Below are 27,346 nucleotides of genomic sequence, written 5' to 3' on the forward strand. Positions count from 1 at the left end.
TTAAAATCCTGTAAATTTTTATTTATTAACAATAAGTAGAAGACATTCTTCTGTTATTTAATGTTATTTTTCAATGCTTTTCCTAACACTAATAAATATTTTCTAAATATAGAAAAAAGTCAGCATAACAAATAATTATTATCACTGATTTATTTCAACATAGGTTAGGTAGCCTATTTGTTAAAGCAAGGTGAGGTGGCCTTGAGTCAAAGAATAAATTATCATTTGTATTATTTGTATGATTTATCATTGCAATCTCTTTTATTGTAGTTATTTCTATTTGGATGCTAAATGCACCAGGGATTTCTTTATCCTTTCATGGGAATTTTCTTCAATCATGTGATCGATTCAATTTTTATTGAATTCCAAATGTAGGAGACATGACTCAAGCTATATTTCATGAAAGTCTCTATGTCTGAAATTTTGTCTCAACAGACAGATTTCATGACAAAATGTTGTTGTGAGGCTAAATCTAAAGTTTTTGTTTTCCTTTTTTTCCACCCTCATTTTTCACTGTTTGTAGATAAAATACTTCTCCTTTCTTAAAGAGCACAAAACATATGAGCTATAGGTCAAAACACATCCCACTAAATACCATGGATTATTATATTATCCAGTATGATAGATACATATTATCCAGTATGGTAGATACATATTCTGATTATTCCAATTTTATTAGTGTGGAATCTGAGACTATGGGGTTGCTTCCTATCATACCATTTTGAAGTAGCAGAGTTAACAGTTAACACTCATGATTTCTGATGGCAAATGTCATATCATTTCAAACTTCCAGATTGCCCCAATTCACCAAGAACTCAAGCTATAAAACTGTAATATAGAAACAATATCAAATGAGACTGTAAATTTAAATAATTCAGATTTGTGTGTATTTCATTCAAAAGTAAATTCTAGCTATTTCATTTGGGGAACATTGTATTTTATTTTGAAATTCATATTTATTATCAAATCAATATTCAATATTTTATTTATAATCAGTGCATTTAAATAACAATTCTGGGATTCTGGGAAGTAAATTAGTTATCCATATTGATTATAGTAAGAAGCATTTCATGCCTATGCTCCTGTTACAACATTGAATTTCTACTTCATCTATTGTTGGAGATTTTAATTTATAAAAAGTAAAATATGAGGCTGTCCTAAGATGGCAGAGGAATAGGACAGGGAGACCAATTTCTCCCCCACAAATTCATCAAAAGAACATTAAAACGCTGTGTAAATTCCATAAAACAACTTCTGAATGCCAGCAGAGGACATCAGGCACCCAGAAAAGCAGATCATTGTCTTTAAAAACAGGTAGGAAAAAATATAAAAGACAAAAAAAGAGACAAAAGAGGTAGGGAGGGAGTTCCATCCTGGGAAGGGAGTCTTAAAAAGAGAGAAGTTTCCAAACACTAGGAAACACTCTCACTGCCAAGTCTGTGGCAAGACTTGGAAGCACAGAGGGCAACATAACAGGGAGGAAATAAATAAATAATTAAAACCCAAAGATTACGAGCCCAATGGTAACTCCCCCAGCAGAGAATCAGCACAGATGCCTGCATCTGCCACTAGCAAGTGGGGGCTGGGCTGGGAGGCGTGGGCTGCATTGTTTTTTAAGGATTCGGCCTAATGACCCGAGTGTAACCAGAGCGAACTAACTTGGGCTAGCAAACCAGACTGTGGGACAACTACCATGCAAAAAGCTCTAACATAAGACACCACCAGGACTGCGCACAGAACAAAGGATGGAACAGAATTAGCTGGCTGCAGACCATCCCCCTCCAGTGACAGGCAGCCAGAGCCGAAAGGGCCGGAAGGGGGCAATAGCAGCCCCAGAGAGATATTAACTACTAAACTGCAAACAGGCCTCTTCACTAATTAAGACTTCTTGGGGTTCTGGACGGTCATCATCCGCCTGAGAAGGTGCGACAGTTGTACACCCAGAAAACTGAGCAGCAGGGACAAGAAAGGCGGTAAGTCGCACCAATCGCGCTCACCAAACACCTGAGCTACTCGGACCTGGGAAGGGCACAAAATGCAGGCCCAATCGAGTCTGTGCCTCTGAGGACTATCTGAGTGCCTGAGCCTGAGCGGCTTAGACCTAGGAGGTGCATGCAGCCCAGGGTCGGCCTCTGACGGTTCCCGGCGGAGCAACCTAGAGCCTGAGCTGTGTGCGCCATGAGCGGGGGCAGGCCCAGCGTGGCTGAGACACTGCGAGCACACGCCAGTGTTATTTGTTTGCAGCATCCTTCCCTCCCCACAGCACGACTGAACAAGTGAGCCTAAAAAAAAGTGTCGACCACCGCCCCCCTTGTGTCAGGGTGGAAATCAGACACTGAAGAGACCAGCAAACAGAAGAAGCTGAAACAGAAGAAACTGCCTTGGAAGTGACAGGTGCAATAGATTAAAACTCTGTCATTAGTAGCAACTACATAGGAAGGGGCCTATAGATCTTGAGAAATATAAGCTGGACCAAGGAACTATCCGAAAATGAACTGACCCCACACTGCCCACAACAACACCAGAGAAAGTTCTAGAAATATCTTTATTATTTTTATGATCATTCTTTCTTTTGCTTGCTTTTTCTTCTTTTCTTTTTCTTCTTTTTTTAACTTTTTTAACTTTTAAGTCCTCTATTTCTCCTTTAATTTTCATTTTTATAGCCTACTATTACTTTTCAAAAAAAGACCCTATATTTAAAGCAAACTTCATATATATATAATCTTCTGACTTTTTTTTTCTTCTTCTTTTCTTTAATATTGTATTTTTGAAAATCCAACCTCTACTCTAGATTTTTAATCTTTGCTTTTTGGTATTTGTTATCAATTTTGTACCTTCAAAAAACCCAATCTTCAGTACCCATTTTTACCTGAGAGCGAGATTACTGGCTTGACTGCTCTCTCCTCCTTTGGACTCTCCTTTTTCTCCACTAGGTCGCCTCTGTCTCCTCCCTCCCCCTTCTCTTCTCTGCCCAACTCTGTGAATCTCTGTGTTCCAGACGGTGGAGAACACTTAGGGAACTGACTACTGGCTGGATCTGTCTCTCTCCTTTTCATGCCCCTCTTTTATCCTCCTGGCCCCCTGTGTCTCCTTCCTCCCTCTCCTCTTCTCTGTACAACTTCATGAACATCTCTGAGTGGTCCAGACCGCTCTGTGGAGTGCACATAAGGAAGTGATTACTGGCTAGCTTGCTCTCTCCTCTTTTGATTCCACCTCATCTCATTCAGGTCACCTCTAACACCCCCTCCCTCTTCTCTTCTTCATGTAACTCTGTGAACCTCTCTGGGTGTCCCTCAATGTGGAGAAACTTTTCATCTTTAACCTAGATGTTTAATCAACAGTGTGGTATAGAAGGAGAAGTCTTGAGACTACAGTAAAAATAAAACTGAAAACCAGAAGCAGGAGGCTTAAGTCCAAATCCTGAGAACATCAGAGAACTCCTGACTCCAGGGAACATTAATCGATAGGGGCTCATCAAACGCCTCCATACCTACACTGAAACCAAACATCACCCAAGGACTAACAAGTTCCAGTGCAAGACATACCACGCAAATTCTCCAGCAACACAGGAACACAGACCTGAGCTTCAATATACAGGCAGCTCAAAGTTACTCCAAAACCATTGACATCTCATAACTCATTACTGGACACTTCATTGAACTCCAGAGAGAACAAATCCAGCTTCACCCACCAGAACACCGACACAAGCTTCCCTAACCAAGAAGCCTTGACAAGCCACTGATACAACCCCATCCACAGTGAGGAAACTCCATAAAGAGGAAGAGATAGGGAATCTACCTGAGAAAGAATTCTGAATATTGATAGTGAAAATGATCCAAAATCTTGAAATCAAAAAGTAATTACAGATAAATAGCCTGGAGACAAGGATTGAAAATATGCAAGAGAGGTTTAACAAGGACTTAGAAGAAATAAAAAAGAGTCAATATATAATGAATAACACAATAAATGAGCTCAAAAACACTCTGGAGGCAACAAATAGTAGAATAATGGAGGCAGAAGATAGGATTAGTGAAATAGACGATAGAATGGTAGAAATAAATGAATCAGAGAGGAAAAAAAGAAAAACGAATTAAAAGAAATGAGGACAATCTCAGAGACCTCCAGGACAATATGAAACACTCCAACATTCGAATTATAGGAGTCCCAGAAGAAGAAGACAAAAAGAAAGACCATGAGAAAATACTTGAGGAGATAATAGTTGAAAACTTCCCTAAAATGGGGAAGGAAATAATCACCCAAGTCCAAGAAACCCAGAGAGTCCCAAACAGGATAAACCCAAGGTGAAACACCCCAAGACACATATTAATCAAATTAACAAAGATCAAACACAAAGAACAAATATTAAAAGCAGCAAGGGAAAAACAACAAATAACACACAAGGGGATTCCCATAAGGATAACAGCTGATCTTTCAATAGAAACTCTTCAGGCCAGGAGGGAATGGCAAGACATACTTAAAGTGATGAAAGAAAATAACCTACAGCCCAGATTACTGTACCCAGCAAGGAACTCATTCAAATATGAAGGAGAAATCAAAAGCTTTACAGACAAGCAAAAGCTGAGAGAATTCAGCACCACCAAACCAGTTCTCCAAGAAACTCTAAAGGATATTCTCTAGACAGGAAACACAAAAAGGGTGTATAAACCCAAACCCAAAACAATAAAGTAAATGGCAATGGGATCATACTTATCAATAATTACCTTAAACGTAAGTGAGTTGAATGTCCCAACCAAAAGACAAAATCTGGCTAAATGGATACAAAAACAAGACCCCTATATATGCTGTCTACAAGAGACCCACCTCAAAACAAGGGACATATACAGACTGAAAGTGAAGGGCTGGAAAAAGATATTCCATGCAAATAGAGACCAAAAGAAAGGAGGAGTAGCAATACTCATATCAGATAAAATAGACATTAAAACAAAGGCTGTGAAAAGAGACAAAGAACGACACTACATAATGATCAAAGGATCAATCCAAGAAGAAGATATAACAATTATAAATATATATGCACCCAATATAGGAGCACTGCCATATGTAAGACAAATGCTAACAAGTATGAGAGGGGAAATTAACAATAACACAATAATAGTGGGAGACTTTAATACCCCACTCACACCTATGGATAGATCAACTAAACAGAAAATTAACAAGGAAACACAAACTTTAAATGATACAATAGACCAGTTAGACCTAATTGACATCTGTAGGACATTTCACCCCAAAACAATGTATTTCACCTTTTTCTCTAGTGCTCACGGAACCTTCTCCATGATAGATCACATCCTGAACCATAAATCTAACCTTGATAAATTCAAAAAAATTGAGATCATTCCAAGCATCTTTTCTGACCAAAATGCAGTAAGATTAGATCTCAATTACAGGAGAAAAATATTAAAAATTCCAACATATGGAGGCTGAACAACATCCTTCTGAATAGCCAAAAAATCACAGAAGAAATAAAAAAAGAAATCAAAATATGCATAGAAAAAAACCATTAGCCAGACTCATCAAGAAGCAAAGGTAGAAAAATCAAATCAATAAAATTAGAAATGAAAATGGAGAGATCACAACAGACAACACAGAAATACAAAGGATCATAAGAGACTACTATCAGCAATTATATGCCAATAAAATGGACAACGTGGAAGAAATGGACAAATTCTTAGAAAACTACAACTTTCCAAAACTGAACCAGGAAGAAATAGAAAATCTTAACAGACCCATCACAAGCATGGAAATTGAAACTGTAATCAGAAATCTTCCAGCAAACAAAAGCCCAGGTCCAGATGGCTTCACAGCTAAATTTTACCAAAAATTTAGAGAAGAGCTAACACCTATCCTACTCAAACTCTTCCAGAAAATTGCAGAGGAAGGTAAACTTCCAAACTCATTCTATGAGGCCACCATCTCCCTAATACCAAAACCTGACAAAGATGCCACAGAAAAGAAAACTACAGGCCAATATCACTGATGAACATAGATGCAAAAATCCTTAACAAAATTCTAGCAATCAGAATCCAACAACACATTAAAAAGATCTTACACCATGACCAAGTGGGCTTTATCCCAGAGATGCAAGGATTCTTCAATATCTGCAAATCAATCAATGTAATTCACCACATTAACAAATTGAAAAATAAAAGCCATATGATTATCTCAATAGATGCAGACAAAGCCTTTGAGAAAATTCAACATTCATTTATGATAAAAATTCTCCAGAAAGCAGGAATAGAAGGAACATAACTCAACATAATAAAAGCTATATATGACAAACCCACAGCAAACATTATCCTCAATGGTGAAAAATTGAAAGCATTTCCCCTAAAGTCAGGAACAAGACAAGGGTGCCCACTTTCACCGCTACTATTCAACATAGTTCCGGAAGTTTTGGCCACAGCAATCAGCAGAAAAAGAAATAAAAAGAATCCAAATTGGAAAAGAAGAAGTAAAACTCTCACTGTTTGCAGATGACATGTTCCTCTACATAGAAAACCCTAAAGACTCCACCAAAAAATTATTAGAACTAATCAATGAATACAGTAAATTTGCAGGATATAAAATCAACACACAGAAATCCCTTGCATTCCTATACACTAATAATGAGAAAATAGAAAAAGAAATTAAGGAAACAATTCCATTCACCATTGCAATGAAAAGAATACTTCTGAATATATCTACCTAAAGAAACTAAAGACCTATATATAGAAAACTATAAAACACTGCTGAAAGCAATCAAAGAGGACACTAATAGATGGAGAAATATACCAAGTTCACGGATCAGAAGAATCAATATAGTGAAAATGAGTATACTATCCCTAGCAATCTACAGATTCAATGCAATCCCTACCAAGCTACCAGCGGTATTTTTCACAGAGCTAGAACAAATAATTTCACAAATTATATGGAAATACCAAAAACCTCGAATAGCCAAAGCAATCTTGAGAAAGAAGAATGGAACTGGAGGAATCAACCTGCCTGACTTCAGGCTCTACTACAAAGCCACAGCCATCAAGACAGTATGGTACTGGCACAAAGACAGAAATATAGATCAATGGAACAAAATAGAAAGCCAGAGATAAATCCACACACCTATCACAACTTATCTTTGACAAAGGAAGAAAGAATATACAATGGATCGAAGACAATCTCTTTAACAAGTGGTGTTGGGAAAACTGGACAACCACTTGTAAAAGAATGAAACTAGAACACTTTCTAACACCATACACAAAAATAAACTCAAAATGGATTAAAGATCAAAACATAAGACCACAAACTATAAAACTCCTAGAGGAGAACATAGGCAAAACACTCTCCAACATAAATCACAGCAGGATCTTCTATGACCCACCTCACAGAATACTGGAAATAAAAGCAAAAATAAACAAATGGGACCTAATTAAAATTAAAAGCTTCTGCACAACAAAGGAAACTATAAGCAAAGTGAAAAGACAGCCTTCGGAATGGAAGAAAATAATAGCAAATGAAGCAACTGAAAAAGAACTAATCTCAAAAATAGACAAGCAACTCCTGCAGCTCAATTCCAGAAAAATAAATGACCCAGTCAAAAAATGGGCCAAAGAACTAAATAGACATTTCTCCAAAGAAGACATACAGATGGCTAACAAACATATGAAAAGATGCTGAACATTACTCATTATCAGAGAAATGCAAATTTGCGATCCAAAAGTCTACAAGCAATAAATGCTGGAGAGGGTGTGGAGAAAAGGGAACCCTCTTACACCCAGGTGGGAATGCAAACTAGTACAGCCACTATGGAGAACAGTGTGGAGATTCCTTAAAAAGCTGGAAATAGAACTGCCTTATGACCCAGCAATCCCACTGCTGGGCATACACATGGAGGAAACCAGAATTGAAAGAGACACGTTTACCCGAATGTTCATTGCAGCACTGTTTATAATAGCCAGGACATGGAAGCAACCTAGATGTCCATCAGCAGATGAATGGATAAGAAAGCTGTGGTACATACACACAATGGAGTATTACTCGGCCATTAAAAAGAATACATTTGAATCCGTTCTAATGAGGTGGATGAAACTGGAGCTTATTATACAGAGTGAAGTAAGCCAGAAAGAAAAACACCAACACAGTATACTAACACATATATATGGAATTTAGAAAGATGGTAATGATAACCCTGTATGCGAGACAGCAAAAGAGACAGAGATGTATAGAACAGGCTTTTGGACTCTGTGGGAGAGGGAGAGGGTGGGATGATTTGGGAGAATGGCTTTGAAACACGTATAATATCATGTAAGAAATGAATCACCAGTCTAGGTTCGATGCAGGATACAGGATGCATGGGGCTGGTATGCTGGGATTACCCAGAGAGATGGTATGGGGAGGAAGGCGGTACGGGGGTTCAGGATTGGGAATTCATGTACACCTGTGGCGGATTCATGTTGATGTATGGCAAAACCAATACAGTATTGTAAAGTAAAATTTTAAAATAAATAAATAAATAAATAAATAAATAAATGCAATGCCAAAAATAAAGTAAAATATGTAACATGCAAATATGATAATAAGCTTCCTTTTGCATGCTTTTTAATACATTAATTATTTCAATAACTCAAACAGTTATATATTTTGAATGAATTTTTGTTGAAGCAGGCAGGTCAAATGGGGAGAGAGGGAGACTTAGAAGAGAAGCAGAAGTAAGTAGAAAAGTTTAATGTAGACTTTTGTAATCAGGGTATCATAGCTTTCATAATCAATTATTTAATTTAATCATTTAGTTTCAGAAAATTATAACTAATAGTATTAATATTAACAATCATTGGTGTAGAAAAAAATTCTCTGTATTTATCCTCTGCTTTTTCCTCTCAAACATACTCTAACCAGATGTCCCTTCCCATCACAACTACCACTGCACTGTAAAAGTTTTTGGCAATGTAACAGTGAAACTGAAATAAATAGAAAGCAAGAGATACTGAGTTCTCATCTGAGGAGACCTGTAGCAGCTATTGTCATGTGTATTCATTTTATCTTCCTTATAAGCTATCTTTACAAAGCATCTGAATTAGTGTTCTTCAGTTTTTCCTTCAATCTCTATAACTTCTGTTTCTCAGGCTCTTTTGTCAGTTTTACTCATCTCTGTAACCTATGTTTTAGTTCATATGCTTATTCCTTTCTCTAAATTCTTCTAGATTATTGACATGAAACACCAGCACAAACTCCCAATTTTATATCTATAGCTAACTCAGTTTTCTTAACTTCCAAATATACGTGTCCAACTCCCTGTTTTATATCTTCATTTGAATGTCACATAGGCATTCCATGCTTGTCTGAAAAATGACCTCCTCACTATCCCCACCCAACACCTGCCATCTTCTCAATCTCAGTAAGTAGACACTCCATCTTTCCAGATGCCCAGGCAACTTCCACCTTCCAGTTATCCAGGCATAAAACACTGAGAGCATTCTTTACACTTTTCCTGTCCTTTCATGTCGCATCTAATCCATCAATAAATGCTTAAAATATAAACTAAATCATGACTTTCCTCACTTCAAAATCATCCAACATTTGATTCCCATCTCACTGAACGTAAAAGTTAACAATTAAATTTCTCATAATAACTCAATTTTTTTGTTGTTTTTGGATTGCATCAGTTCCTTGGTTTTGCTTTTCCTGCTCTCCCTTTGCTCTTTCTTCTCCAGCAGACTAACTACCCAGAACATATAAGGTTATTTGTGTCTGTTGTTCTCTGACACCAGAAAAGTCACACGGTCACCACCTTTACTCCCTTCACGTCCCACAGCAAAGGTCTCCTCAGTAAGACACCCTTTCATAGTCTCCTGCAAAAAAAAAAAAAAAAAAAAGACAAAAACACCCTAACCCAACATTATCTAAACCTTTTAACTCTGATTAATTTTTTCCAAAATATGCATCACTTCAATATACTGTACATTTTTATTTATACAGTATTCAATGTTTCTCTTTCCATAATGGAAAGTCAATTTCAAAAGATCAGAGATTTTTTTATTCAGATTTTATACATGTATGCATTTTTAGATCATTCATATTCATAACAGAATATCATATATGTCTGTGAAAAACTGAAATATTGAAAATTGATAAAACATTAATAAACATCTTAGAAAATTGAGAAGAGATGCTATATTGATTTTCACAGATTACTTATATATCTTTTAACAAAAGCTCATAGAATTTACAAAAAATGCAAATAAATAAATAGGTAAACAAAATAAATACATTAATATAAAATGGAAAGAAAATAATCAGAAAACAAAATGGAGGATATCATAAAATCCATCACAGTTCATTGGCTACAGTATGGCTGTCATTTGAAAGATATCCTGTCACAGTGAAACAGAAGGGAAAGCTTCAGTGACATTACCTGCAGAGTCCATGAGGTTAAAATAAACAATCTCTCCCATATTCATCCAACAATAAAAACAGCAATAAAATTAAATTTAAAATAATAAAGTTATTCAGAAGACACAACTGTTCTTGGTAATAAGAAAAGTGAAATATCCCCCACCTCTACTCTAGCCCAACCCGTAAGAGAATACTCTCAGACATGGCAGACAACATGCATAACTCATTCCTACAATTTGAGTATGACTGATTTTTATTATGTCCCTCAATACAAATCAATAATAAATGCCAAAGGGCAATTCAGTGCAAGTAATTTAGGGAAAAAATACAAAAAATAGCTCAAGGGAAACATAAATTTTAGAATAATTGGGTCAAACATTCTCAAATGACTAAAGATATTTTGCCAGTAATATAGTAGGATATTTTTTGTGTTATGTCTTTGAAGATGCTTTGTGTTAATAACACTGCAAAATTACACTCATTCATTACACTAATGCAAGTTGAAGTGACTATTCCAAAAAAAAATACAAAAACTTTTCTTATATTACATCATTTTCACAGATACATACACTCATGGATTTGATTTAAACTAAAGCATATAATAAGGAACATAATACTTAAATGTGAATACTACAGTTCTACAATTATTCTAATCTTAATATGATAGTAACTATTAAAATAATAAAGAAGCCAAAATTAAGTAGTTTTATTTTTTCTTTAATTTTACTTTACATAGAATGCAGAAATACTTATTTACATTACACTTTAGATGTTCTTAAAATATTTCTCACACACCATTTTTATTCTCTGAAATGACTCAAGCAAAGAAAAACAGATATTTCTGAAAAACTCTGTGACTTACTATTTTCACTATAATACTTGCAAACTAATTTATATTCTATGTGTATAATATACATTTCCATAGTCTCTTCTAAGATTATGCTTATCAACATTCCTAATGTAGCTAAATATTAGGGAAAAAAATGAATGTGCATTCCCTTTTCAAAGGAAATTATAGAGAAAAACTATCAAAAATTTACACTACTATTTTCCTTGAAACTCCAAAATGCTCTGTAAGTATCCTTATATCACCTAAAAATTATTCTCCTTAAAGACTAAGTTAAAATATGTTCCAATTCCACTTAAATTTTACAGTACATAAAATACAATTATTTGAATTTTACTCAAGAATTAATTAATTCTTACAAAAATCATTACCTTTAAAAGTGTTTCCCTCTTACTAAATCATCATGTTCTTCATTTATGCCCAATGTTTATCTAAACAATTTAGGTTTTTTTCCTACTTATTAAGTTTATAGACATGAATAAAATTGTGACATAAATAGGAAAAACAGCCTTTCTTTCACAACATAGGCCACAAAAGTGGAAATATAAGGTAAATTATAAAATACATATTAGCTAAAACAGTCCACAATAGTTTCTATCCATGAACGTGTGAGGCCATGCCATTCAGGTATCTCTGACAGCACCAAATAATTACAGGTTCTTTTCAGTCAAGGTATGGGCACATTACAAAGACTGAAATATTATTTTAAAGAGTTTATTTTGATTATTTTGTATCTAATGGGCAATTTGATATTTTAGACTAAATTTTCTAGTGTTTGATGTACTAGATACAATAATTTAGTTCATGTTTGTTGAGTTTATTTGTAGTGCAGACTTACACCTCCAATAAATTGAAAGATATTCTGTGTTGTGCTTAGTCGCTCAGTTGTTTCCTTCTCTTTGCAACCCCATGGACTATAGCCCACCAGGCTCCTCTGTCTATGGGGATTCTCCAGGCAGAATAATGGAGGGGGTTGCCATGCCCTCCTCCAGAAATTGAAGGACAGAATCATTATAAAACAAAATATTGATACTTTTAGCCAAGACTAAGAGAGAGGGGACATATGTATGCTGATGGCTGATTCATGTCAATGTATGGCAGAAACCAACACGATATTGTAAAGCAATAATCTTCTAATTAAAAAATAAATAAACCAATACAATATTGTAAAGTAATTAACCTCCAATTAAAATAAATAAATTTATAAGTTAAAATATATAAATTAATATATAAATACATTTAAAAAATCTAAAAATAAAAACCCAGCAGTCACTCCTGGGCATAGATCCAGAGAAAAGCATACTTTGAGAAGATATATGCATCTCAATGTTCAGTTCAGTTCAGTTCAGTTCATTTCAGTCACTCAGTCATGTCCGACTCTTTGCAACCCCATGAATCGCAGCACGCCAGGCCTCCCTGTTTATCACCATCTCCCGGAGCTCACTCAGACTCACGTCCATTGAGTCAGTGATGCCATCCAGCCGTCTCATCCTCGGTCATTCCCTTCTCCTCCTGCCCCCAATCCCTCCCAGCATCAGAGTCTTTTCCAATGAGTCAACTCTTCTCATGAGGTGGCCAAAGTACTGGAGTTTCAGCTTTAGCATCAGTCCTTCCAAAGAAATCCCAGGGTTCACTGCAACATTATTTACAATAGCCAGGAAATGAAAGTGAAGTTGCTCAGTCATGTCTGACTCTTTGTGACCCCATGGACTGCAGCCCACCAGGCTTCTCCATCCATGGGATTCTCCAGGCAAGAATACTGGAGGGCATTTCCATTTCCTTCTCCGGGGATCTTCCCAACCCAGGGATCCAACCCAGGTCTCTCGCATTGTAGGCAGACGCTTTCCTCTGAGCTACCAGGGAAGTAAGGAAATGAAAGTAACCTAAATGGTCATCAACAGAGGAATTGGTAGGACTTCCCTGGAAGTCCACTGGTTAAGAATCTACCTGCCAACACAGGGGGCATGTTTATGATACTTGGTCTGGTAAGATTTCACATGCCATGGAACAATGACACTCATGTGCCACATCTACAAAGCCTGGACTGCAACTACTGAAGCCCGCTTGCCCACTTGTAGAGTCCATGCTCTGCAACAAGAGAAATGACTACAATAAGAAGCCTGAGCACTGCAATGAAGAGCAAGCTTTGCTCACTGCAACTAGAGAAGATCTGCTCACAGCAATGAACACCCAGGACAACCAAAATTAAACAAATTATTAAAAATACAGAGGAATAGATAAAGAAGATATGGGACATATATACAGTGGAATATTACTTGGCCATAAAAAGGAATCAAATTGAGTCATTTGTAGAGACATGGATGAAACTAGAGACTACTGCAGAGTGAAGTAACTCAGAAAGAGAAAAACCAATATTGTATATTAACACATACACATGGAATCTAGAAAAATGGTATAGATAATCTTACTTGCCACAAAGAAATACAGACAACAGCCACAGAGAACAAATGTATGGACACCAAAGGGGAAGGATGAATTGGGACTTGGGATTTTTTTTTAATAAAAATTTATTTATATACACTACTGATAATATGTATAAAATAGATAACCAATAAGACCCTACTATATAGCTCAGATAACTCTGCTCAGCTTTGGAGTGACCTAAATGAAAAGGAAATTCATAAAAGGGGTTATATACATATCTGATTCACTTTGCTATACAGTAGAAACTAACAATCAGACTTAAATTGAAGAAACTAGAGAAACTAGTCCATTCAGGTATGACCTAAATCAAATCCCCTATGATTATACAGTGGAAGTGAAAAACAGATTCAAGGGATTAGATCTGATAGACAGAGTGCCTGAAGAACTAGCACAGAGGTTCATGATATCGTACAGGAGGCAGTGATCAAGATCATCCCCAAGAAAAACAAATGGAAAGAGGCAAAATGGTGGTCTGAAGAGGCCTTACAAAATAGCTGAGAAAAGAAGAGAAGCTAAAGGCAAAGGAAAAAGGAAAGATATACCCAAGAGACAGTAGGCACTGAGAGAGGGCATCAGAGGTCAGACAGACAGAAACCACAATCACAGACAACTGTGGACTATGGTATTGACTTACCCAGGAGACAAGTCTCCAGATCAAGCAATAGGGTTTAACTATTACTTTAATGTTTCCTAGAAAGGAAATGTGTCTAATATATTTATGATAAAGCTACACAATACATAGTTGATGAAAAATGGATGTGTTCAATTCTTAGATAAGTTGTGACTGGCTTAGTAATTGTATGATGCTGCTGAAATTCCTTAGACTGGCCATGTTTGATATAAATTTAAGAGCCACAAGTGAAAGCCAAATGGGTGATATTAAAAGAAAAAGATGGCAAAAACAATACAATTTTGTAAAGTAATCAGCCTCCAATTAAAATAAATAAATTTATATTAAAAAAAGAAAAAGAAACAGGCAAATTTAATAATATATTTTGGTGAGGTAATATATCTAATTTTCAACAGTTTATTGTGATCCATACAGTGAAAGGCTTTGGAATAGTCAATAAAGCAGAAATAGATGTTTTTCTGGAACTCTCTTGCCTTTTCCATGATCCAGCAGATGTTGGCAATTTGATCTCTGGTTCCTCGGCCTTATCTAAAACCAACTTGAACATCAGGAAGTTCACGGTTCATGTATTGCTGAAGTCTGGCTTGGAGAATTTTGAACATTACTTTACTAGCATGTGAGATGAGTGCAATTGTGCAGTAGTTTGAGCATTCTTTGGCATTGCTTTTCTATGGGATTGGAATGAAGATTGACCTTTTCCAGTACTGTGGCCACTGCTCAGTTTTCCAAATTTGCTGGCATATTGAGTGCAGCACTTTCACAGCATCATCTTTCAGGATTTGAAACAGCTCTACTGGAATTCCATTACCTCCACTAGCTTTGTTCATAGTGATGCTTTCTAAGGCCCACTTGACTTCACATTCCAGGATGTCTGGCTCTAGATGAGTGATCACACCATCATGATTATCTGGATCATGAAGATCTTTTTGGTACAGTTCTGTGTATACTTGCCACCACTTCTTCATATTTTCTGCTTTTGTTAGGTCCATACTATTTCTGTCCTTTATCGAGCCCATCTTTGCATGAAATGTTCCCTTGGTATCTCTAACTTTCTTGAAGAGATCTCTAGTCTTTCCCATTCTGTTGTTTTCCTCTATTTCTTTGCGTTGATCGCTGAGGAAGGCTTTCTTATCTCTTTTTGCTATTGTTTGGAACTCTGCATTCAGATGCTTTTATCTTTCTTTTTCTCCTTGGCTTTTCACTTCTCTTCTTTACACGCCTATTGGTAAGGCCTCCCCAGAGAGCCATTTTGCTTTTTTGCATTTCTTTTCCATGGGGATGGTCTTGATCCCTGTCTCCTGTACAATGTCACGAACCTCATTCCATAGTTCATCAGGCACTCTATCTATCCGATCTACGACCCTAAATCTATTTCTCACTTCCACTGTATAAGCATAAGGGAATTGATTTATGTCATACCTGAATGGTCTAGCAGTTTTCCCTACTTTCAACAGTTTAAGTCTGAGTTTGATAATAAGGAGTTCATTATCTGAGCCACAGTCAGCTCCTGGTCTTGTTTTTGTTATTGACTATGCCAAAACCTTTGACTGTGTGGATCACAAGAAACTGTGGAAAATTCTGAAAGAGATGGGAATACCAGACCACCTGACCAGCCACTTGAGAGAATCTGTAAGCAGGTCAGGAAGCAACAGTTAGAACTGGACATGGAAAAACAGAATGGTTCCAAATAGGAAAAGGAGTACATCAAGGCTGTATATTGTCACCCTGCTTATTTAACTTCTATGCAGAGTGCATCATGAGAAACGCTGGACTGGAAGAAACACAAGCTGGAATCAAGATTTCTGGGAGAAATATCAATAACCTCAGAAATGCAGATGACACCACCCTCATGGCAGTAAGTGAAGAGGAATTAAAGAGCCTTCTGATGAAAGTGAAAGAGGAGAGTGCAAAAGTTGGCTTAAAGCTCAACATTCAGAAAACAAAGATCATGGCATCTGGTCCCATCACTTCATGGGAAATAGATGGGGAAACAGTGGAAACAGTGTCAGACTTTATTTTTTTGGGCTCCAAAATCACTGCAGATGGTGACTGCAGCCATGAAATCAAAAGACGCTTACTCCTTGGAAGAAAAGTTATGACCAACATAGATTACATATTCAAAAGCAGAGACATTACTTTGCCGACTAAGGTCCGTCTAGTCAAGGCTATGGTTTTTCCTGTGGTCATGTATGGATGTGAGAGTTGGACTGTGAAGAAGGCTGAGCGCCAAAGAATTGATGCTTTTGAACTGTGGTGTTGGAGAAGACTCCTGAGAGTCCCTTGGACTGCAAGGAGATCCAACCAGTCCATTCTGAAGGAGATCAGCCCTGGGATTTCTTTGGAAGGAATGATGCTAACTGAAACTCCAGTCTTTTGGCCACCTCATGAGAAGAGTTGACTCATTGGAAAAGACTCTGATGCTGGGAGGGATTGGGGGCAGGACGAGAAGGGGACAACAGAGGATGAGATGGCTGGATGGCATCACAGACTCGATGGACGTGAGTCTGAGTGAACACCGGGAGTTGGTGATGAACAGGGAGGCCTGGTGTGCTGCGATTCATGGGGTCGCAAAGAGTCGGACACGACTGTGTGACTGAACTGAACTGAACTGAATGTATCTAAAGTACCATTTCATGTAATCACTTTTTTTTTGTATAATCAAAATAAAATTATTAAGAAAAGAATGTTTTTCATACTGATTCTTAGACATCTGTGTTGTGTCTTATTTTCACAATATATTTTAATTTTAATTAGCCACATTTAAAGTGCTATATAGCCACATCTGGCTGATTTTATTGGACAGCACAACTCTGACTTAGCCTGATACTTTCTTTACAATAATCTCATAAGATATTTCCTACTTTATGAGTTGGGCTTCCCTGGTGGCTCAGTGATAAAGAAACCACCTGCCAATGCAAGAGAAGTAGTTCTGATCCCTGGGTGGAGAAGATCCCCTGGAGAAGAAAATGGAAAGCCACTCCAGTATCTTGCTTGGGAAATTCCATGGACAGAGGAGCATGGTAGGCTAGAATCCACGGAGTAGCAAAAGATTAAGCAACTTAGTGACTAAAAACTAAACCTTTATGAGTTACTTCTGTTTTGCATGTAGAATTTACAGCTTCTTCTGACTAACACTGTGAGACTATCAACTCTCAAGTTACAGAATGGTCCTCTATTTCTTGAGGCCCAATTATTTTGCTGCATTCTATTTTTAATACATTAAGATTATAAAATAATTATAATATTAGAACTATCATAATATCTACTAGAATTATTTTTAAAGATGCTGACATATTTTTAAGTGAGATTCTGAGAAGTTCGAAGAGCAGAGGACATAACTTTTATCAAACTTGACTATTCTGATTCTTTAAAAATTATTTCCCAGCTCTTGATAGCATTTTCAATAGTACATACTTTCTAACAAAGACATAATACACAATCCACATGGAATGTATGTGTCTGTATGTTGAGACAGAGAGAGAGTGCACAAAACTGATGATCTGACTACTGCTGTATTTTTACTCATAGTATTGAGAATAGAGTGTTTTTGGTTTTGTTTCTCTTCTACCTAAACAGATCATCATATAGACAAAAATGTGGCCATCTGTTATCATTACCTCTGTTGGATTCTTCTGAAGACATTAGAGAGGACTAAATGACCTGGAAAATTCAGTCTATAGAAAAGTCTATTGTACTTATCTCTGTTATTTCCACTGCTATGCATCACAGAAATCTTAGAACAATATGATTTGCTATACTGACATATAAACACAAAGGTCATTTTTCACCTTGTTCTTTATACCAGGTAAATCTCAGGAATCTTTTAATACTTTCTATTCCATGCTGCTGCTAAGTCGCTTCAGTCGTGTCCAACTCTGTGCGACTCCAGTGACTGCAGCCCATCAGGCTCCCCTGTCCCTGGGATTCTCCAGGCAAGAACACTGGAGTGGGTTGCCATTTCCTTCTCTAATGCATGAAAGTGAAACGTGAAAGTGAAGCCGCTCAGTCGTGTCCGACTCTTAGTGACCCCATGGACTACAGCCTACCAGGCTCCTCCATCCATGGGACTTTCCAGGCAAGAGTACTGGAGTGGGGTGCCATTGCCTTCTCCATATGCTAGAGTAATATCAAATATTTTAAATGTTGAAATGTTATTAAAATTTACATTAAGTGTGTAATAATGGAATGTTTTATTATTTCAAAAATTTACTTATTTGAGAAATACATAGGCAGTATGATGTGCCTAGTATAATCTATTGTCCTTGATTAAGTATATGAGATGTTGGTCAAGCAACCTTGGAGAGTTCCAAGATTCTATAAAGCAGAAAGAAGGGACAAGTATATAAAAATAAGTAATATAGGCAACCACAAATCTTTCAAGTTTCTTCATGTCCCTGAAACCTACCTGTTCCATCTTATATATAAGCATGGCCCCCTGAATCACCTAAATCATGTGTAATCAAAAACTTTGCTGAAAGTATTGTATTTCTTATTTTTCCATCTTCAACATGTCAGGGGTAAATCAGGTAAGAAAAAAGGTTTGAAAAATAAATAGGATAGTATTGAAGATATTTGCAACCATGGTCAAAGACTAGATTTGAGTAAGCGCAGGTTCTGGTGCCACTATATGCAATTTACAAGCTACAAGATAAATTTTTATAGACAATCAATTATATGTTTTATATATGAGCCAATCACTAAAAAACTTATAGAGATACTGATTTCTAAGTCAGAACACAAGAAAACGTGGTTAGCTTCTTTTCAAGGGAAGCAATATGTATTTGTAAAGTATATCCTACTTGAAATCATATTCAAAAATTTTTTGAAATGGAAGTACTGCCTCAAAGTTTACCAAGGCAGAATACTGTCACTTAGGAATCATTTACAGTGTAATCATTACTGCTAGTAGTGTAATTATTTAATTCATCATACATTAGTAACAGGGATTTTCAACCTCCTTAATTTGACACATTAGCCCTGAAGATGGCAGAACATAATCTGGAAAATAATTAACATGTGTAAAGGCATGATTGTCAACCTGGCTTAGTGGCAAAGCGTGTGTCTCCAAAGCAGGAGACCCGGGTTTGATCCCTGGGTTGGGAAGATCCCCTGGAGAAAGAAATGGCAGCCGACTCTAGTATTCTAGACTGGAAAATCCCACGGATCACGGAGCCTGGTAGGCTACCGTCCATGGGGTTGCAAAGAGTCGGACATGACTGAGCGATTTCACTTTCACTTTCTGTCCCTTTGTAACAATCCTTATAGAAAAATAAGAAGGAAATTTAAATCTGGAGGACTAACTTGTAAATGAAATTAATCTCTCTGCCTAATATAAAAATCTGTCATTTTAGCGATGAACATCAACTATATAAATTATAACTTATGGCTTTTTGTCCAGTTACTAAAATGCATTATGTGTAAAGCTTTACAGAGAGTAGATTAGTAGAAGATTAAAATGCCTACCTTTAGAAAATATTGTATAGGAAATAAAGCAGACAAACAAATAATTGATAATGTCAGTAACTATGGGTCATGATACTTATTTAATGCAAAAAGAGTTTGACACATATTGTGGAAGCAGATGCATGTGACCTTAACCTTGAACATGAAGAGAGGGAAAACTGGTGATATAGGATATGCAAGATAGAGTTAATAATTTAAGAATGGTAAAATTGGAGAAGGGCAGCAAAAATACATGTTTAGGGAAAATAAGTACCAAGAACAATTGGAACAGGAATTTCTTTGTGAGTAATAGTTATATTAGTTAGTCATTGCTGAACAATAAGCCATCCCAAAATTCAAAGTTTTCGAACAATATATTCATTATCATTACTTATTTTGAGTGGCTGAGGGTCAGCTGATTAAGGCTAGGCTTGCCTGGAAGTAAGTTAGAACTAGACATGGAAAAACAGACTGGTTCCAAATAGGAAAAGCAGTACGTCAAGGCTGTATATTGTCATCCTGCTAATTTAACTTATATGCAGAGTACATATGAGAAACGCTGGGCTGGAGGAAGCACAAGCTGGAATCAAGATGCTGGGAGAAATATCAATATCCTCAGATATACAGATGGCACCACCCTTATGGCAGAGAGTGAAGAAGAACTAAATAGCCTCTTAATGAAAGTGAAAGAGGAGAGTGCAAAAGTTGGCTTAAAGCTCAACATTTAGAAAACGAAGATCTTGGCATCTGGTCCCATCACTTCATGGCAAATAGATGGGAAAACAGTGGAAACAGTGGCTCACTTTATTTTGGGGGGCTCCAAAATCACTGTAGAAGGTGACTGCAGCCATGAAATGAAAAGATGCTTGTTTGCTCCTTGGAAGGAAAGTGATGACCAACATAGACAGCATATTAAAAAGCAGAGACATTACTTTGACCACAAAGGTCTGTCTATTCAAGGCTATGGCTTTTCCAGTGGTCATGTATGGATGTAAGAGTTGGACTATAAAGAAAGCTGAGCACCAAAGTATTGATGCTTTTGAACTGTGGTGTTGGAGAAGACTCTTGATGATCTGTTGGACTGCAAAGAGACCCAACCACTCAATCCTAAAGAATATCAGTCCTGGGTATTCATTGGAAGGACTGATGTTGGAGCTGAAACTCCAATACTTTGGACACCTGATGTGAAGAGCTGACTCATTTGAAAAGACCTTGATGCTGGAATTTGGCCCTGGAATACGGAATTAGGCAGGGCAAAGGCTAATAGAGTTTTGCCAAGAAAATGCAGTGGTCATAGCAAACACACTCTTCCAACAACACAAGAGAAGACTCTACACATGGACATCACCAGATGGTCAACACCAAAATCAGATTGATCATATTCTTTGCTGCCAAAGATGGAGAAGCTCTATACAGTCAGCAAAAACAAGACCAGGAGCTGACTGTGGCTCAGATCATGAACTCCTTATTGGCAAATTCAGATTTAAATGGAAGAGTGTGGGGAAAACTACTAGACCATTCAGGTATGACCTAAATCTATTAACTTATGATTATACAGTCAATGTGAGAACTAGAATTAAGAGGCTAGGTGTGATAGATAAGAGTGCCTGATGAACTATGGACAGAGGTTCGTGAAATTGTACAGGAGACAGGGATCAAGACAATCCCCATGGAAAAGAAATGCAAAAAAGCAAAATGGCTCTCTGGGGAGGCCTTACCAATAGGTGTGTAAAGAAGAGAAGTGAAAAGCCAAGGAGAAAAAGAAAGATATAAGCATCTGAATGCAGAGTTCCAAACAATAGCAAAAAGAGATGAGAAAGCCTTCTTCAGCGATCAATGCAGAGAAATAGAGGAAAACAGCAGAATGGGAAAGACTAGAGATCTCTTCAAGAAAATTGGAGATACCAAGGGAACATTTCATGCAAAGATGGGCTCGATAAAGGACAGAAATAGTATGGACCTAACAGAGGCAGAAGATATTAAGAACAGGTGGCAAGAATATACAGAAGAACTCTACAAAAAAATCTTCATGACCCAGACAATCACGATGGTGTGATCACTCATCTAGAGCCAGACACCCTGGAATGTGAAGTCAAGTGGGCTTAGAAAGCATCACTATGAACAAAACTAGTGGAGGTGATGTAATTCCAGTGAAGCTATTTCAAATCCTAGAGGATGATGCTGTGAAAGTGCTGCACTCAATATGCCAGCAAATTTGGAAAACTCAGCAGTGGCCACAGGACTGGAAAAGGTCAGTTTTCATTCCAATCCCAAAGAAAGGCAATGCCAAAGAATGCTCAAACTACCGCACAATTGCGTTCATCTCATAAGCTAGTAAAGTAATGATCAAAATTCTCCAAGCCAGGCTTCAGCAGTGTGTGACCTGTGAACTTCCAGATGTTCAAGCTGGTTTTAGAAAAGGCAGAGGAACCAGAGATCAAATGCCAAGATCGACTGGCTCATGGAAAAAGCAAGAGAGTCCCAGAAAAACATTTATTTCTGTTTTATTGACTATGCCAAAGCCTTTGACTGTGTGGATCACAATAAACTGGAAAATTTTGAAAGAGATGGGAATACCAGACCACCTGAGTTGCCTCTTCAGAAACCTATATGTAGGTGAGGAAGCAACAGTTAGAACTGGACATGGAACAACAGACCGGTTCCAAATAGGAAAAGGAGTACATCAAGGCTGTATATTGTCACCCTGCTTATTTAAATTACATGCATAGTACATCATGAGAAATGCTGGGCTGAAGGAAGCACAAGCTGGAAACAATATTGCTGGGAGAAATATCAATAACCTCAGATATGCAGAAAACACCACCTTTATGGCAGAAAGTGGAGAGGAACAAAAGAGCCTCCTGATGAAAGTGAAAGAGGAGCATGAAAAAGCTGGCTTAAAGCTCAACATTTAGAAAATGAAGATCATGGCATCTTGTCCCATCACTCACGGCAAATAGCTGGGGAATGAGTGGAAATACTGTCAGACTTTATTTCTGGGGGCTCCAAAATCACTGCACATGGTGATTGCAGCCATAAAATTAAAAAATGCTTACTCCTTTGAAGGAACGTTATGACTGACCTAGATAGCATATTAAAGAGCAGAGAAATTATTTTGCCAACAAAGTTCCATCTATTCAGGGCTATGACTTTTCCAGTGGTCATGCATGGATGTGAAATTTGGACTGTCAAGAAAGCTGAGTGCCAAAGAATTCATGCTTTTGAATTGTGGTGTTGGAGAAGACTCTTGAGAGTCCCTTGGACTACAAGGAGATCCAATTGGTCTGGCAAAACCAATACAATATTGTAAAGTAAAAAATAAATAAATAAATAATAAAATAAAATAAAGAACTTACCAATAAATAAATAAATAAAGGAGATCAGTCCTGGGTGTTCATTGGAAGTACTGATGCTAAAGCTGAAACCTAATACTTTGGCCACCTCATGAGAAGAGTTGACTCATTGGAAAAGACTCCGATGCTGGGAGGGATTGGGAGCAGCAAGAGAAGGGAATACAGAGGACGAGATGGCTGGATAGCATCACCGACTGAAGGACATGAGTTTGAGTGAACTCCAGGAGTTGGTGATGGACAGGGAGCCCTGGCGTGCTGCAAGTCATGGGGTTGCAAAGAATTGGACACGACTGTGTGACTGAACTGAACTGATCCTGGGAAAGATTGAGGGCAGGAGGATTAGGGCACGACACAAGATGAGATGGTTGGATGGCATCACTGACTCAATGGATATGGGTTTAGGTGGACTCCAGGAGTTGGTTATGGACAGGGAGGTCTGGTGTGCTGCGGTTCAAGGGGCGGCAAAGATTCGGACTTGACTGAGCGACTGAAATGAACTGCCTGGAGTGGTTGACCTGGGGTGGCACTACTCTCTTTTTCTCCTTATTCTCACGGTGATGAAAAAAGAACAACAGAATTAGTGAAAATGCACAAAGTATCTGAAGGCCTAAGGGCAAGCTGATGTACTATTATTTTGCCTCATTCTATTGGCCAAAGAAAGTCACATGGCTAAGTCCAAAGTCTAAGGACAGGTAAATCACATGACAAATTATATAGCTACAGAGAGAGCTAAAGAATTAAAAACAATATTACAATCTATCACTCTGCTGCTGCTGCTGCTGCTGCAGCAGCAGCAGCATCTATCACTCTGGTAAACTGTAAACTTGGAAAGCTATTCTATAGTAGATCTGTCTGTAAATGTATTGATTGCGAGTATCAGAGTTTTTGTTGTTGTTGTTGTTGTTTGTTCGTTTAATTTCATAAGCAAAAGAGAGCTGTTAAGAGTTTAGTACCAGGATGTTTCACCGTAATCTTATTTTTACCTTTTTTTCTTTAAATTGTTATGACATCCATTATTTTGTTTATTAATAGACTATTTTCCATCTTTAAATATATTTCTCTAACTTGAAGGAATGAAATACTACCAGTATTTTATTGTTATTGTTTAAAACTTTGCTTTTTAAGTTTAATTTAAAAATGAACCTAGAGTTATTTACTTCTTTATTGAATGGAATGCTGAGAGATCTGATTTTATTTATTTATTTTTCTAATGGATAACTATTTTATTAGAAAAACTTGTGAGACAGCGTATTTGTTCTCCACTGAGCTGTACACCAAATTTGCATAGAGACATAGACAGTTTTCTGGGTTCTCAAAACACTACATTAGTAGTCTAATCTATCCTACTAGCACATTATGTTAATTATTTGTGATGTTATACTTACTCAGGGAGGACTAAGACTTCTTTGAAATTGAGTCCACATCTATGAACATGATATATCTCTATTTTTTAATGCATTTCTTTAGGGTTTTTTATATATTTATTATATATATGCTGTCTGCTTTTTTTTTTTTTTTAAGCATTTTCTCAATCTGCCAAGGCCAGTTAAAAAATAAAAATGGAATCACTGAACTACTTTTTTATTTTTTCATGGTAATTCAGTGGTAAAGAACCACCTGCCAATGCAGGAAACATGGGTTTGATCCCTTGGTGGGGAAGATGACCTGGAGAAGGAAATGGCAACCCAATCCAGTATTCTTGCTTGGGAAATTCCAAGGACAAAGGAGTGCACCAGGCTACAGTCCAAGGAGTCCCAAAAGAGGTAGACATGACTTAGTCATTAAATGATAAAAAGAACAATTTAAAGTAGAAAGAGATTTAGATATTAGGTGCCTACAAGAATTTCTACAAACAACTACAAAGAAAAAACAAAGATGTCCTTTTCATCACAGGGTACTGGAATGCAAAAGCAGGAAATCAAGTAACATCTGGAGTAGAATGCAAGTTTGGCCTCGAGTACAAAGTGAAGCAGGGAACAGGCTAACAAGAGTTCTGCCAGGAGAATGTACTGGTTATATCAAACACCTTTTTACAACAACAAAAGGGACAACTCTACATGTGGACATCACAGAAGGGTCAACACTGAAATCAGATTGACTATATTCTTTGCAGTCAAAGATGGAGAAGCTCTATACAGTCAGCAAAAATAAGACATGGAGCTGTCTGTTGCTCAGATAATCAGCTCCTTAATGAAAAATCCAGGCTAAAATTGAAGAAAGTAGTGAAAACCACTATGCAATTCAGATATCAGTTCAGTTCAGTTACACAGTCATGTCTGACTCAAAGGGGCCTCCTTGTCCATCACCAACTGCCAGAGCTTACTCAAACTCATGTACTCCGAGTCAGTTATGCCAGGCAACGACCTCATCTTCTGTCATCCCCTTATCCCCAGGCCTTCAATCTTTCCCAGCATCAGGGTCTTTTACAATGAATCAGTTATTTGCATCAGGTGGCCAAAGTATTGGAGTTTCAGCTTCAGCATCATTCCTTCCAATGAATACTCAGGACTTATTTCCTTTAGGATTAACTGGTTGGATTCCCTTGCCATCCAAGGGACTCTCAAGAGTCTTCTCCAATACCACAGTTCAAAAGTATCAACTCTTCTGCATTCCGCTTTCTTTATAGTCCAACTCTCATATCCATACATGACTACTGGAAAAACCATAGCTTTGACTAGATGAACATTTGCTGGCAAAGTAATGTCTCTGCTCTTTAATATGCTGTCTAGGTTGGTCATAGATTTCCTCCAAGGAGCAAGCATCTTTGAATTCCATGGCTGCAGTCACCATCTGCAGTGATTTTGGAGACCAAGAAAATAAAGTCTGTTACTGTTTCCATTGTTACCCCATCTATTTCCCTTGAAGTAATGGGATCATATGCCATAATCTTAGTTTTCTGAATGTTCAGTTTTAAGCCCATTTTTGAACTCTCCTCTTTCACTTTCATCAAGAGGGTCTTTATTTCCTCTTCAATTTCTGCCATAAAGATGTAGTCATCTGCATATCTGAGGTTATTGATATTTCTACCAGCAATCTTGACTCTAGCTATGCTTCATCCAGCCCAGCATTTCACATGATGTACTCTGCATATAAGTTAAATAAGCAATGTGACAATATACAGCCTTGACATACTCCTTTACCGATTTGGAACCAGTCTGTCATTCCAGGTCTGGTTCTAACTGTTGCTTCTTGTTCTACATACAGATTTCTCAGGAGGCAGGTCAGGTGTTTTGGTATTCCCATCTCTTTAAGAATTTTCCACCGTTTGTTGTGATCCATACAGTGAAAGGCTTTGGTGTAGCCAATAAAGCAGAAGTAGATAATTTTTTGGAACTCTCTTGCTTGAACCAGCGGATTAATGGATGATCCAACGGATGTTGGCAATTTGATCTCTGGTTCCTCTGCCTTTTCTAAATCCACTTTGAACATCTGCAAGTTCATGGTTCATGTACTGTTAAAGCCTGGCTTGGATACTTTTGAGCATTACTTTGCTGGCCTGTGAGACAAATGCAATTTTCAGTAGTCTGGGCATTCTTTGTAATTGCCTTTTTTGGGGGATTGGAATAAAAAGTGACCTTTTCCAGTTCTGTGGCCACTGCTGAGTTTTCCAAATTTGCTGGCATACTGAGTGCAGCACTTTCACAGCATCATCTTTTAGGATTTGAAATAGCTCAACTGGAATTCCATCACTTCCAGTAGCTTTGTTGGTAGTGATACTTCCTAAGGCACACTTGACTCAGCATTCCAGGATGTCTGGCTGTAGGTGACTGATCACACCATCGTGGTTATCTGGGTCATGAAGTTATTTTTTTGTATAGGTCTCCTTTGTATTCTTGCCACCTGTTCTTAATATCTTCTGCTTCTGTTATGTCCATTCCATTTCTGTACTCTGAGGAGGCCTTGAAAATAGCTGATGAAAGAAGAGAAGCTAAAGGCAAAGGAGAAACTGAAAGATATATCTATTTGAATGAAGAGTTCCAAAGAATAGAAAGGAGAGATAAGAAAGCCTTCCTGAGTGATCAATGCAGAAAAACAGAGAAAAATAATAGAATGGGGAAGACTAGAGAACATTTCATATAAAGATAGGCATAATAAAGGACAGGCAATTCAGGTATGATCTAAATCAAGTCCCTTATCATTATACAGTGGCAAATAGATTCAAAGGTTTAGATCTGTTAGAGAGAGTGCCTGAAAAACTATCGACTGAGACTGGTAACACTGTACAGGAGATGTTGACCAAACCAT

The sequence above is a fragment of the Budorcas taxicolor genome, chromosome 15 (assembly GCF_023091745.1).
Source record: "Budorcas taxicolor isolate Tak-1 chromosome 15, Takin1.1, whole genome shotgun sequence".
Classification (NCBI taxonomy): Eukaryota; Metazoa; Chordata; class Mammalia; order Artiodactyla; family Bovidae; genus Budorcas; species Budorcas taxicolor.